This window comes from Suncus etruscus, chromosome 1 (assembly GCF_024139225.1).
Source record: "Suncus etruscus isolate mSunEtr1 chromosome 1, mSunEtr1.pri.cur, whole genome shotgun sequence".
NCBI lineage: Eukaryota > Metazoa > Chordata > Mammalia > Eulipotyphla > Soricidae > Suncus > Suncus etruscus.
In genome coordinates, this window is record NC_064848.1 from 108883071 (window position 1) to 108898616 (window position 15546).

Sequence of the window (15546 nt, forward strand, 5' to 3'; positions counted from 1 at the left end):
CCCCGCAGCCTCCTCCAGCCGCCCCGCGGAGCCCGGTGTCCGCGCGCCGCCGCCGCCGCCGCCCCGCCCCGGCCCGCCCCGCGACCACTCCCCGAGCGCGCGGCCGCGCACGTGCCCCGGACAGCGCCCCCCACGGGCGGGAACGCGCGCACCCGCGTGTCCGCCCACCCGGCCGCCGCCGCCGCGCCGCCAGCCGGGCACACTTGGCCCGCACTGCGCTGGGCCCAGCTAGAGCGCGCAGGCACCGTGGTCCCTCGGGTCTCTCCCTTCGTGCGCTCCGGCCGCCCCAGGGCTAGAAGATCTTGCCCGTCCACTCTCTCCGGCGGATCTGTGCCCACCTGGCCCTTCGTGAAGGGGTGGATGGCTGCCAAAGTTGGAAGCCGGGAAGAAATTTTAAAAAATCTTTTTTATAAAAAGCCAGTCCCGAGCATTTGAGCATGCCCAGCTCCAGCAGCGACGCAAAGGTTTTTTCCAAATACAAACCCCTCCTGTTGGCTGGTATTAAGGATTGCGGGAAACCGAGGCAGCTATGACGGGAAGAGTCTTGGTGTGGCCGGAATTGGAAACAATCTGAAACTGAAAAGTCCGGGGGATTGGGGTGAGAATGGTGTAAGATTAGTGTAAGAGATTGGGGAGATTGGGGAGAGAGCTCAACTCCCTTTCATTTCTTCTGTGTTTTATTTTCTTCCCTTTTCCTTCTTTCTCTCATTTATTCTTGCCTTTGCTTTTCAGAATCAGAGAATTCTCCCACCCACCCCCGACAAAAATGTGAGACCAGGTATCAGGTATTGTTATCTTAAAATGGCAAGAACAATAAAACATACTCTCACAAGCATTTCTATCCTACAAGGTAACAGACATCTGGGATTGCATGAAAGCAACTTGGAAGTCATGCTTAGGACCATGTTAGTAAATCATAAACCACTGGCATATTGTTCTTTTCTGTTTTTCTTTTTCAGGCCTTCTCCACCCATCAAATGGGATGTAGGGAGTGATCTAAATTTTAGTTCCAATCGGCTACCAGAGTGATAGCACAGAGGTAGGGGGTTTGCCTTGCAAGCAGCCCTAAGGACAGACCTCAGTTCAAACCCCCCAGTGTCCCATATGGTCCCCTGAGCCTGCCAGGAGCGATTTCTGAGCTCATGGCCAGAAGTAACCCCTGAGTGTCACAGGATGTGGCCCAAAAAGCAAAAAGAAAAAAAAAAAGGAAAGAAAAAAAAAGTTCCAATCTATCAGCTTGTATAATTCTAAGTTACTTTAATAAAGCTTATCCACCCTGAACAAAACAACATAGGTTTGAGCTCTGGCTAGTCAGTTAAACTATAACTCTCCCTTAGGCACTTGAGGGCAAATTGATGGACATGAGTATGCTCTCAAAGATAAACATCATCATCGATGGACTGAAAATCAGGAAATTGTACTTTGATTTCCAGCTAGAGCGTTACTTTCTAAAAACACCATTTGTGAAATCTGGCTTGAGCGTTCGAGGAATAGTAGAACTGAGTATATACTACAAGTGGTGAAACAGCTTTGAAACCTTATACTAGCCTTGTTGGCTAGCAGAAGTTGTCAATTTTCTCTTTATTTTTAATAAAAAAAATACTATTGATTGGCTTTTGAGCCACAACCTGAGGCCCTCAAACGTTACTCCTGGCTCTGTACTCAGAAATTGCCCCTGGCAGGTCCTGCTCTCCCACAGTGAATATTCAAACCCTAGGGATAGAAGAGATGTCATTTCAAAAGGGCCTCAACTTAGCCTATCACCTCTTGTGACACAAGATAAAAGAGCAAGCTTTACATTGTACAAAGTTAAAATACTTTCTTTCCTCTTTATAAGTCTTAGTACTCTAAATAAAAGATTTTTATCTGAAAATCAGAAACTCTGTTATTAAATTAAAAAAAAATTTACAGGGTGTTTGGGTAGTAGTAGAGTTGAATTGTGTCCATCTAACTTCAGATCAGATTGAGTGTAGGGCCTGAAGTTTAGGGAAGAGAGGGAAGAAAGAAGCAGACATGACTGGACACTGCAGGAAATGACAAGAAAACTTGTGTTAGAAGGAAAATAAAAGATGTAAAAAAAATAATGCACATTATTCTTGTCATTATAGAAATTTATTAAACAGGTGAAAAGTTTAAAAATATATGTGTGACAGAGAAATAATAGTATAATGGCTAAGGCATTTGCCTTGAATGATTCCCACAGAGGTTTGATCCCTGCACATGGCCAGGAATGATCCTTGAGTACTGATTGAATAAGGAAGGAAAAAACTCTTAACATAGGCAGATGTAGACACCACCACCCCACACAGAAAAAGAAAGAAAGAAAGAAAGAAAGAAAGAAAGAAAGAAAGAAAGAAAGAAAGAAAGAAAGAAAGAAAGAAAGAAAGAAAGAAAGAAAGAAAGAAAGAAAGAAAGAAAGAAAGAGGGAGGGAGGGAGGGAGGGAGGGAGGGAGGGAGGGAGGAAGGAAGGAAGGAAGGAAGGAAGGAAGGAAGGAAGGAAGGAAGGAAGGAAGGAAGGAAGGAAGGAAGGAAGGAAAAGCCAGAAAGTTAGTTATGTGAGGTCAAATTTCTAAGAGAATGTAGAATAAGTGATCAATAATGAGAGATTCCAAGAGATGGATATTTTTGAGAAAAACACACTTTTTATTTTCTTTATATTATTATTTGGCTTTGAGGGCCACATGCGGCTGTGCTTAGGACTTACTCCTGACTCTGCACTCAGAAATCACTTCTTGCAGGCTCGAGGACCATATGGGATGTCAGGGATTGAACCCAGATGGGCTGCATGCAAGGCAAATACCTTACCTGCTGTGTTTTTGCTCCAGCCCCCACAAACAGATTTTTTTTAAGATTGCCATCAACTGTGGATACATGCAATATGATCAGACACATCAGGTTACCATACCAAAATACTATAATCTAGATGGTTTAAACAACTGGATTTCTTTATCACTGGGAAGTCCAAAATCAAATTACTAGTCACCTCATTCAGTGAGATTTCTTCCGGATTAGAAAGCATATCGCCACCTTCTTGCATGGAGTGAAAGAAACTTAATTTTTAGGCATTTAAAACTTAATCTAAGACATTGTATATGGTCTCTCCAGGAGTGATCCAGAGGAAGGAATAATAAACCTTGAGCACTGCCTCTCTGCCTCCCACCAAAAAATTTTCTAATTTTTAGTTTCTAATTTTTTCAATGGGAATTTCTTCATAGTGTTTTACTTTCATGACTCCATTCAAACTTAATCACTTCCCACAGATCCCATCTAAATAGTGCCATGTTTGGGTTAGAACCTCAACATATGAATGGTAGGAATCACAGATGTTTGATCCACAGCAGGGGCAAAGAGCTCAAAGTATTCATAAGTAAAGATCAAGCTAGAGAAAGTAATTGTTTTATAGTTGAAATTTACTTTGAATGTGATTAATGAGAGAAAATACGGGTTAAATTTGGAAGAGCACTTCTAAAGTGTTTTGGATTTAATACAAAGGATAAAAAAGATCCTTATATCCAATGGATAAAATCCCTTCTAATACTTTGCAGTGGATGATTAAGATTTAAAAAAAAATCTTTCCCAACAGGACAAATGGATTTCCACCTAGTAATCTAGTTATGAGGTGCTACAAGTCAAACTAATGACTCACATAATTATGATGTTGCAAATGTGATTCAACAATGCTGTTAAGGGGGTAAAACCAATATTTAACTCTCCAAAAGAATTTATTTTGGGAGAGTAAAAATGATATGCAGAGGTTAAATAAATCAAAATTTATCATTGTGTTTTCCCTTTGTATATCATATTTTAAAAGCAGTTCTATTATAATATATTATAAATAATATATTTTATCCAGTTGCAACATAAAATTTAAAGACTTTTTAACACATGTACAGAGTAGTATAATGATCACGGCATTTATTTCTAGAACATATTCTTCCTTCCAAAATATTCCCCCAATTCTCATAGTTATAAATTTCTAATTGCATTCCCACATACACTTTTTACCCTAGGTTTTGGAAACTAGTAAATGATTTTTATTTTTTATTTTTGAGCTAATTCCAGGTGTGCTCAGGGCTCATTCTTAAATCTGCAATAGTATTTGGTGGACCTTATGCAGTTTCTGGGGTTGAACTGGATGTAATGCACGCAAGGTAAACACCCTACCTACTATATTATTACTCATATACTCATATACACATATACCACTCTAATACTATTTTTATCTTCTAGATTTATCCAATCTAGATAATTTATGTGAAAATATCTAGCATTAATTTAGTTAATGCTTCAACTTTTTTTCTTTTTGGGACACACCCAGTGACATTCAGGGGTTACTCCTGGTTATGTGCTCAGAACTCGCTCCTGGCTTGGGGACCATATGAGATGCCAGAGGATAAAACCACGGTCCATCATAACTTAGTGAGTGCAAGGCAAAATCCCTGCCACTTACACCACAGCTCCAGTCCCAGTACTTCAACTTTTAATTGTTGTGTAACACTGAGAATTATAGTTCAGAGTTGTAGGTCAATGTAAAATGATACTGAATAATATTTACCTAAGAGCATTCTAGGTCTAGGTCAGAAAGTAACTCCAACCTGTGTCATGCAAAATAGGTAGATAAATAGGTTATTTAATATGGAAATGCAGAGTGACAGGATTACTATTTCATAATGACTGAAAATAAAAGATAAAAGTTAAAAAATGGCCATTTTTGTCTGGTTTAAAGGTAGGAGATATAGAATTTTTGAAAGAAAGTTATAACAATCTTTTCCTAAAAGGGTAAATAGTGACAATATGCCCACCCCATCTCTAAAGATGCAGGAACAACCTTAAAATTCATTCATCTTGATTATACTGTGTAAGTATGGACAGAATGATCACATATGAGGAATAATCTTGAGACAGATGAAATTTTACAGCAATTAATTTTTATATTATTTATTAATTCATTAGTGTCAGAAATGAGGTTAAAATGAAGGACATGGAGTGGAGAGATAGCATGAGGTAAGGCGTTTGACTTGCATGCAGAAGTTTGGTAATTCAAATCCCGGCATCCCAAATGGTCCCCCGAGCCTGCCAAGAGCGATTTCTGAGCATAGAGTCAGGAGTAACCACTGTGCGCTGCTGGGTGTAACCCAAAAACCCAAATAAATGAATGAATGAATGAATGAATGAATGAATGAATGAATAAATAAATAAATAAATAAATAAATAAATAAATAAAATGAAGGACATTATTTAGCCTTCAATTATTCCCAGTTTGTCCTGAATTTAAGTAAATAAGTGAAGTAGGAAGTGAGGGTATATTTGAAAAGTGTTAGTTTATTTTGTTGATGGATTTTTATGGGAAAAAAGAAAAAATATAAAACATCAATTAAGACACTGATTTGTATAAGTATATACACACAAAGACGTCTGGAGAGTGGTGTATACCTTTGACTGGCCAAGTTGGCTATAGAAACAACATTTCGATCTCTCTAGTAGTTTATGTAGCAGCTAGGAATATCTAGGGCAATAGAAGGGGTATATGTATCTTTCAAAAATTAGAGATATTATAAACTAAAACCAAACAATTTTTTATCATAGAAGTTGTGAGACTAAAAACAAAGTTTAAAAAATAATAATTATCACTGAGACATTTTCCATGGCAAGTAGAACTCTTTGCATGTGCATAGTACAACATTGTGTCATAGATAACATGCAAAGAAACATCATAAAGGCATGATACATATCACCACTCAGGCCCCAGAGCACTGATAAACCACAAGCATGTACAGACTGTTTTGGGGCTGGGAATTTACATTTTTCTGGAAGGCATTTTAATATTCAATATCTCTCAGTGTCATAAACAGTACCTGTGATAATAGGAAAATCATTGTAAATGAAGCCATAAGACACTAAGGACTATGTAAAAGACATAATATATTATTTTAAAAATAACCATCTCCAGGGACAAGTAAAAATTAAAGAAGGATTAGTAATTAGTGTAATATGAAAAAATATCAATTAATTTAAGAGCATTCAACATTTTTTAACTACACCTCTGTTTCTGAAAGTCCCTAAATCTCTGTATATTGGATATCCCCTATCTATCAAAATTACTGTGTTAAATAGAATCATAAGAAAGGTTCCAATAATTCTGAATTCCTACAATGATGTCATTTCAAAAAATAGTGGTCAGTCAATATTCTAATGCACTCTTAAGTACTGCTATAAATGAAAACCTTACCATGTAAAATTCAAGAATTAATTAAATTATAAACAGAGCTTAATGTTAAGGTTTTCAAGAATGTTAAGCATGGAGAGTAGTAGGTCTATGAGATAATGAATGGACATGTGAATTAGGAATTTACTTTTTAATTCATAGTTTATCACAAGTATTATATGATAGGGTCGTTCCCAGAAAATTATAACACAGAACAAAGAGCATGGAAATGTCAATTTTTGACTTTCTCTTATTCCATACCAAATCACCACCTTTACTTAAATCCCTAAAACTTTTCATCCAATAGATCTTTTCTCATCTTCTCTGCCCTATTGTATAAATATTTCTCTCTGTATAAACCTTGTTGGCTCTTTTTCACTGAATATGTTCCATGTATAAGTTCAAATCACTCTCACACCCACCATTTTATTCAACAAAAGAAATTTCAAATAATAGTTCAAATAATTATTTGCCTGTCTCTGTCTTTTCCTATATGCTTGAGATCAACTAGAGGAAACTTTGTATTTCATGCCATCATCCTTCCAAAGATAGATTTTATGTTCCCTTTTACTTCAGCTTTATATAATTAGTCTGCTAATAAATCCTGCTAACTTTGCATTCAAATATAAAAAAGGGCCCCTGAAAGCTCCATAGTCTAGAAAACATACTTTGCATTCAGGAGTCACTGGGTTAAATCTAAAGCACCTCATATGACCCCCCAGAAACTCTAGGAGGGAATGCTTGAGCATTAAGCTTATGGTATCCCCTAAGAAATGTCTAAAAATCAAACATGGAACAGAAAACAAATATATTCAAAATTTGGTACATGGTGGTAGGTGTAGTATGATAACTTTAATCCCCTAAAATATAAACTTTCATTATCTCACTTAAAATATATTAAAATTGGGACAAATAACACCATCCACTGAAATTATTATTTGGACAAATAATACTATCCACATTAATTTTAAAGTTTTATAAAATACTTTGTTGGTTGGCTTTTTAGTCCATGTGCTCCTACCAACATTACCACTTCTTGTTTTCTCCCGTTATTGAAATTATACTTCTATAATAAAACACTATTATTTTTAATAATAGCTATTATTGATAGTCAACTATTGATACTGCTCTACTTAAAACTACCCATTCATGGATCTGGGACTGTGAATCAAGGTGAAGTATATGCCTAATCTGAGTGAGACAATGAGTTTAGTCTCCAGCAATACATAGTTTTCTGAGAACCAGTAGGTACAATTCTAGTGTTTCTCAAATACTGCCATGGTGATGTGACCCTGGTGGCTTCTGAGCAATGCCAAGGTAATCTCAGTACTGCCAGACACCGAGTACTGCAACTCTAGGCTCATAATGTATAAAGCCATCCAGTCAATATCACCAGGCCAACCATCACTGTCAGTGACTTCAACTTCCCTTACTGATGAATATGACCTTGATTTCAAAAATAAGTATTTAAAACTACCCATTCAAAACCCTCTTAATTAGAGAAAAATCTTTCTAAATGTCTTATGCTAATGTACAAGATCTTACCTGATTTATCAAGTTTACCCCATTCATTTCAGGTATTAATTGCTATCATACTTTATCTTTTTCTCTGTGGTTTAGTCTGCCTGACTCCTAGCCTATGATTTTAACATGATAATCATTTCTCGGCCTTTTGGCTAAGATCAATGTGATTTTAACGTGATAAACTTAGTGTATCATTGAGCCTTTGAACTTACATTCCCCTTGTCTGGAACACCAGTTATCTCCTTGCCTTATTCCCTTCATTATTCAATTCCTGTTCAAGTATACCTTATCAGGGAGGAATACTTCCTAACACCAATCTATCATTTTTCATTCCCTTAGTAGGTGTTATGTTTTCCTTATAACAGTTAAAATAAAACACATTTTTATAACTTATCTTCTTTTACTTGAATATAAATTACAAAGAGCAGAAATTATTTTATTATTTTATCACCAAGAGCTAGAAAAGTAACTGTAAATAAAGAAAGTGGGAACCTGGGTTCAATATATATTGAACTCAATATGTATTGGGCTCAATACATATATATAATATATGTATATATAGTCATCTAATTAATTCACTTAACAAGACTAATTACTAATTACTAAACCAGGATATGTTCCTATTCACCTGTGAATTGGGTGTAATTTGTTTCTATTTTAACTCTGAGAATAAGATCTATTACGATGGAATGTGGATAGAGCATTGATAGGAAAGAGATTTTTAATAAATAGGCAAATGGGATAGTAAACAGGATACATTAAAATGTGAAGTTTCATAATCTCTAAATGACAGGGATGTATTCTGAAAAAGGTGTTGCCAGGCAGTTTTGTAATTGTTCAGACATCACATCATAGGTGCCCTTACACAAATCTAGATGATAAACCTACTATAAACCTATATAGGGGCCACTGTCATATCCATCCTTCACTATGCTAAAGTTATGTGAACTATGGAGATAATGTAAGTTCTTTATAAAAATCTGTACCAGTTCAGGCCTTCTAAGAAACAAGACACTAAGACAAAATTGGGGCTGAAGCAGTAGCACATCGGTAGAGGGTTTGCCTTTCATGTAGCTGACTTAGGAAGGACCTGGATTCAATCCCTGGCACTCCATATGGTTTTCCAAATCAGGAGCAATTTCTTTTCTTTTTTTTTTTTTTTTTTTTTTTTTTTAGGTTTTTCGGGACACACCCATTTGATGCTCAGGGGTTACTCTTGGCTAAGCACTCAGAAATTGCCCCTGGCTTAGGAGGACTATATTGGACACCAGGGGATCGAACCGTGGTCCTTCCTTGGCTAGAGCTTACAAAGAAGACACCTTACCTCTAGAGCCACCTTGCCGGCCCCAAGGAGCAAATAGCCAGGAGTAGCCCCTGACACTCAAAAAAATTAAACATGCTGCATATTGAGATATTAGAAGAGTAATTACCATAACAGCTAAAGGAGAGGAAGAACCGGGGAAGGTAAGGAATCTTCAAATTGGATGTTATCTTGAGACCTGAGATTCAAGAAAAGAAAAATTCAGAAGGAAGCATGCCAGATTGGTACAGCTCTGCATAAGTCTTGTTTAGTATGCTGGGGACTCCTCCTGTTTTAAATATTACTAAATAAAGGAGGACTGGCCTGGGTGAGGTAACACCATTTTATTAAGTCAAGGGCTTCGGACACTATTAAGAGAGTGAGATCTCAAGCCTATATGTGAATCCAACAGTGAATTCAAAGATGATCAGTTTAGTTAGAGGCTGTCAGACAACTAAGAACACTTCCTTAAAGAATGACCTGAACCATATACCTTAATACCATAACATGGAATTATTTCTGTGAAAAGAATGACTGTTCAGGGAGATTTCTCTAAATAGGTGATAATTTTAGCTTGATAATGAAAGATAAGAAGGGAGCAGTCTAGGGTGAACAGAATTTCCATTTATCACTCCTCAATTTATCTCCTCAATAAAGTCATTAGGGAGAACTTTTAATCCTAATTTAGGAACCCAATGATTAAATATTTTGTTCAGTTCCTAATGAACAAAGTTTTCTAGTGAAGAAAGAAATGAAAGATTAGAGAGGTGAGGGTTGCAAAAAAAGCAGAAGCTAGATCCTAGGTATTGTGTAAGCCATTACAATTACAAAGTCCAAGATTTATTATACTTTCTCTCTTCCTTTTCCTGTCTTTTTTCTTTCCCCTTCTATTCTCATTTTGCAGTGCTAGGAATTGAACCAAGGTTCTCCAGCTACAAGGCCAATACTGCATGATTGAGATATATCACAGCCTCTAACTTTACTCTAAATTGTAATTTGTAAGCCTCAATTTCATTTTTGAAATGAGAGATCACCAGAGTGTTATGATTAATAATGAAATGAATAACACAGTTCCTTGCACATCATAGCTCATCATTATAATGTCTTTCCTTTTTGCCTTTTATATTTGAAAGTTAAAGTAGCTAGTTCTTTTGCAAAATAGGAGAAAGGGGAGATTCAGGTAGAGAGACTAATTGAGGGCCTTGGATGCTAAGTGAGGAATTTGGACCCAAAGATTGAACAAGTACAAATTATAGCCAAATTCACCATTCAAAATCCATTTTTAGCATTGATACACTAAATTTTTAGAGTATGTTTTGATTCCTACTTGCTTTGTCTATTGATGGATCTCAAGCTTCTTACTTTCCCTTTGAAAATAAGTCTAAGAATAAGGATTCTTTTTACTACAATATTTTCTTGTTTTTACCACATTGTTCTAAAAAAAAAAAAAAAGGATCCTGTAAATCTAGGCCCATCCTTCAAGCATGGCCTAGCATAGAAAAGAAAGAAAGAGCTACCTGGATTTATTAGACCTGTGTTTATTTACTACATAGCTGTACTGACACCTCCCCCTCAGTTTATGCTTCCTACAGGGCTCAACGGTTTTTTTTTATTTGTAGCTCTATTTACGTTGTGAAACTGACATGTGTGTCTCTTGTTCTGCTCAGCAGGAACTACAACAGAAGGGTTGATCACCAGGGACTAGTAGCAGAAGGCATGCCAGAGGAATTCAGGCAAGTGTTGGGTCTTATCCTAACTAACCCAATTACAGTTATTAGTAACAGTTTTTTTTAAATAATGACATTAAAAGTTTAACAAGAATTTATTGGACAGTAACATGTATTGAGCTATGTGGATTAGGGACTAAAAAACACAAAATATGACTTATATTAAATTATTAAGCAGCGAGTTCTGTGTACTGAGTTTAGGGTCATTAAATGGGAAAAAAATCACCATGAGTGCTGTAAGACCATAATTATGCATATTTTTGTGTGTCATCCTTGCTCAGGAGACATGCTAATCTTCTCTGTATCGTTCCAATTTTAGTATATGTGCTGCCGAGGCAAGCACTATTATGCATATTTTTGAATAGGCAACAACATGCAAAACAGATATATATCAAAAATATCTGTCAAGTGCTAAAGATCCTAAATCTGCCTGATATTAGTGACTCAGATAAAACAGGTAAGACACCAGTATTGGTAGAAAATTTCTAATCAGCCCTCCTTCTGCCTGATTTATCTTTGACCCCTTTATTCCCATATATCCTGTACCCACAACCTCAATTAAATACAGTTAATTATTAGGCAAGTGACTTGGGCATTCAATGTTCAGTGTATTGTTTCCTCCTAAAGGAAGGACTGTGAACTCTGTGCCCTCTTTGCATGTCCTGTTACTAATCTCCATGGAATAGGCAGGCCCAGGCAGGGTCTCTGCAGTTTCTATCTTTGGTTAAATGGGCATCAGGCCTGCCTAGAGTACATTGTTATTCACAGGCAAGCCCTAGCATGTCTGCCCACTCTTTTTAATATGTCTTGACTAGTATGTGCTCTAACTTGAGAAGGCTCTCAAGCTTCAGTCATAAAATTCAATATTTTTCATTTCCAAACTCTACCTTGGACAATGAGATGAGTACAGCTATTGATGGAAGGGTGTTGCAACTTACAGCATTCCCATTCCTTTTCTAAACTGCTCTTTTGGAATTTCCATTCTTTTTCTATACTGCACTTTTAGAATTCCTGGATGAAGTGCAAAAAGCTTAGAATATGAGGAAATTCTAAGCATTTCCTGAATCTAAAAAGTAAGGAGATAGGGGGCATTTGGTGGTGGGATGGTTGCACTGTGAAGGGGCTGTACATTTCATGACTGAAACCCAACTACAAATATGTTTGTAACCATGGTGCTTAAATAAAGATATTATTATTAAAGCAATGACAACAAACAAACATAAGACAGAGAAGGGACCTCTTGGACAATGAGAGTTAAAAATGATCACTCTGGAAAAAATTGAGTACTGAAAGGAGATAAAATGATAGCCATAATACCCCCTCAGTAATAATATTACAAATCACGGTATATAAAAAAAAAAAAGAGAGAAAGAGAGATAAAAAAAAATGTCTGCCCTAGAGGCAGCCAGGGGGGAGGACAGGAGAGTAACAGCAGATTGGTGATAGAAAATGTACAATGGTGAAGAGGGTATGACTGAAACACAATCATGAGCAAATTTGCAATTGTGAAAAAAAATATATTATTATCAAACTTGTAACCAGGCTGTTTAAGTAAAGTAATTAGTTAAAATTATAGAGTAAAATTTAAGATAATTATCAATGTTCTACATTGCTTCTCAATTCTCAATGTAGAAATGAACAACTGACCTATATAGATTGAGACACTAAAAGTGGTTTTTACAACAAAGAGTTTACTTTCAGGTAAATTCAAAGCATGATGAAAGTTAAAACATTTTTCTTTCCTAGATATTAGCTTTTATAAGATTATTAAATAATAAATGTTTGAAATAATAGACTAAAACCAAGAGGTCGACATTTAATATGAAAAATATTGTTTATACTTATTTTGAATATGACAGTGCTGTCTAAAGGATTAGCCACATAGAGAAGCATCGAAAATAAACATGTTGTGACTATAATAAAAACAATGTGACTTCAGCTTAGTTCACTTTAATATTAATTTATTCTACTAAATTTTACCTGAGTAGAAATGTGATATGTTTAGTTTCTTTTCTGTTAATTAGCATATACATAATTTACATATCAAAATCATTTCAAAGTATACAATTCACTGGGTTTTTATACTTTTTCAGGATTATGCAGACATCATTACTTTATGGAATTTTATTTTATTAACTCTAAAAGAAACATTGTACCTATAACAGTGATTCCCAGTTCTGAGCCCAGAGCCAGGAGTAACACCTGAGCGCTGCAGTGTGACCCAAAAAACAAAAACAAAACAAAAAAATTTAAGAGTTATCGGAAACATTTTGTTAAAGGGAAATATCTTTACTCTTGTTACTAGGAAAATGTACCAATGTTCTGTTGTTTCCATAATATGTGGAGGAAATAACTAATTCACTGTAATGACATAAAGTAAAAAGGAAGAAAATTAATAGATAGTGTTCTTTTCTGAGACTAATTTGATATTAAACACTGTCATGTGTAAGTAAATATTCACAGTTTTTTCATCTGTCGAAAGGTGATATCTGCTTAGTTATTTGACAAGTTGTTGAGAATATCAGGAAATGTATTTTTAATGAAATCGTTGGGTGTTATATGTTTTGCCTATGTCTGCTTTTCCTTTGTTCCATATTGATTAGGCCCAGACATTTCTTTTTTGTTTGTTTGTTTGTTTTGTTTTTGGGTCACACCCAGCAGCGCTTGGGGGTTAATCCTGGCTCTATGCTCAGAAATCGCTTCTGGCAGACTCATGGGATGCCGGGATTCGAACCACCGACCTTCCGCATGCAAGGTAAATGCCTTACCTCCATGCCATCTCTCCAACGCCAGGCCCAGACATTCTTAATTTACATACTACGTATACACTTTGACATCTTTCATATAATGACACAAAGTCTATACCTGGCTCAGATCTCCTAGAAGCAGCTAAATGCCCATATTTGGGGATTTGAATGCCAGAAGTCTATCACTAAGGAGACTTGTAACAGATCTTATTACATGAAACTTTAATATATAATATTTTTTGTTCTCTTTGCCTTTTAGTCTTATGTTCCTATTTTTTTTTCCTTCCCCGGTCATCAAGGAGAAAAATCTTTCATTTTCTGATGCTGAGAATTCTTAAGAGACTCTTTTATTCTTGGAACTCAGCTGGCATTCACATTCTCAGGGTTTCACTATATTTCAGATTATTTCTTAAAGTGTATTTTTGCCCATCAATAATAGTTCTTCTATCCCTCAGAGAATTTTATTTCTACAGTTAAAATGATAAAATTTCTCATTTCAACTGGATATGAAAGTAAGTGTTCTCAAAGGGTTAAATGATCTGACATATTTTACAAAAAATTTAATAGAATTTTAAAAGTTATTTATAAAATATCTTCATGACTTAATATAACGAAAGTATGAAACATCATAAAGGAGCTTCCATATGTGCTAAGAACATCCTTTTGTTATGAAAATAACTGGTAGATTTGGGTAAGATCAATTGGACGAAGCATATTCAGTCAGTTCTGATGTCCTGATTTGGGTCACTTCTATCTTAAGTTTGATGCTATGCCTAATATATTTTTAGACCACTGTACTCCTTATAGACCCATTGTGACTGATACTTCATTAATTCCTTTACCTTTTTACTCACAGAAATCCAATTTTGGATTTCATTTTTTTTGCTTTGTGTTATTCTTATTATTTAATATCTTTCTAAACATTTCATTTCGCTTTCTCCAGTTCTTCTACAATTTGGCATAGAAGATAGTTGACCATATAACTTTCTTTCACAAATAAAAACATCATTTCATATTATCTTAGCATTGCCAAAAAAGTGAAAATGTAGAGATCATCTTAATGTTCTTATAAAAATACACAGCTAAGATTGCATACAATAAAATACTGAGCAATAAATCAAATGTCTGATATTCATTGATGGCCTTAGAGAGTTAGAAAGTATAACTAATAAAAAAAACTTCATAAATATTTTCATGTGTATATATGTAAATAATTATGAACATGAGCATAAGTACTATTCAGTAAATATAATGTAAATGATACATATGCAATTAAAATGAAAACATTATAAATTTTAATAAATAACATATTAAAGTTTTAAAATATTTATTTAACTTATATAAAGTGTTATTTTAACATGTAATTAATAAAATTTTATTATTAAGATATTTTGCATTTTAAAACAGATTTTTGTCTTTAAATTTCAGCAGATGGCACATCTCAGTGCAGAAATTATGCTTTTAGTAAGTCAAAATGTAGTATATCAAGCAATAAAATTAATGTTTTGGAAAATGGTATTTTGAAAAAATATTTTATAGCACTAATAATATTTTGAAGAAAACATAATGTTTATTAACTTTATTTAAGAAATAAGTAAATATGCAGAAAAATCTATTTTCTCTTTGGTATAACCACGTTTTAAGTCCTAATAACCAAATTTAGAACTTCTTTAGAAAATTTGGAAACTATGTAATCAAATATTAATTGATGTTTAACCATTGCTACAATAGTAGATTAGCTTAACGGCTTACATATATTTTTCAGTGTTACTATAATTATATATATACTTTCCTGTAACTTAAAACAATTAAATAGTGTGCATTCCCTAAGTAAGTTTGCTTTACTTTTATTGTTTTGAACTTTATTTCTTATCTCCTTGGAGTATACATTTTTTTAATGATCTAGAAAATTGTGTGCACTGGACCACTGAGAATTAGATTTCTAAGAAACTTTCATTCAAAATCTTCCTCTTCTTTATACAACAAATATACTTTATAAAGTCTATAAATTTATTAAATATTTCTTCACACTTAACAAGAGCT

At 35.0% G+C, this 15546-nt stretch overlaps 1 non-coding gene across 1 annotated transcript; it reads right to left on the bottom strand.

Annotated features, from left to right (window-relative positions):
* Positions 1 to 10992: 10992 nt before the first annotated feature.
* LOC126027888 (U6 spliceosomal RNA) lies at positions 10993 to 11099 on the bottom strand. The gene has a single exon (XR_007502346.1). It is a non-coding gene; the product is annotated as a U6 spliceosomal RNA (small nuclear RNA).
* Positions 11100 to 15546: the final 4447 nt, after the last annotated feature.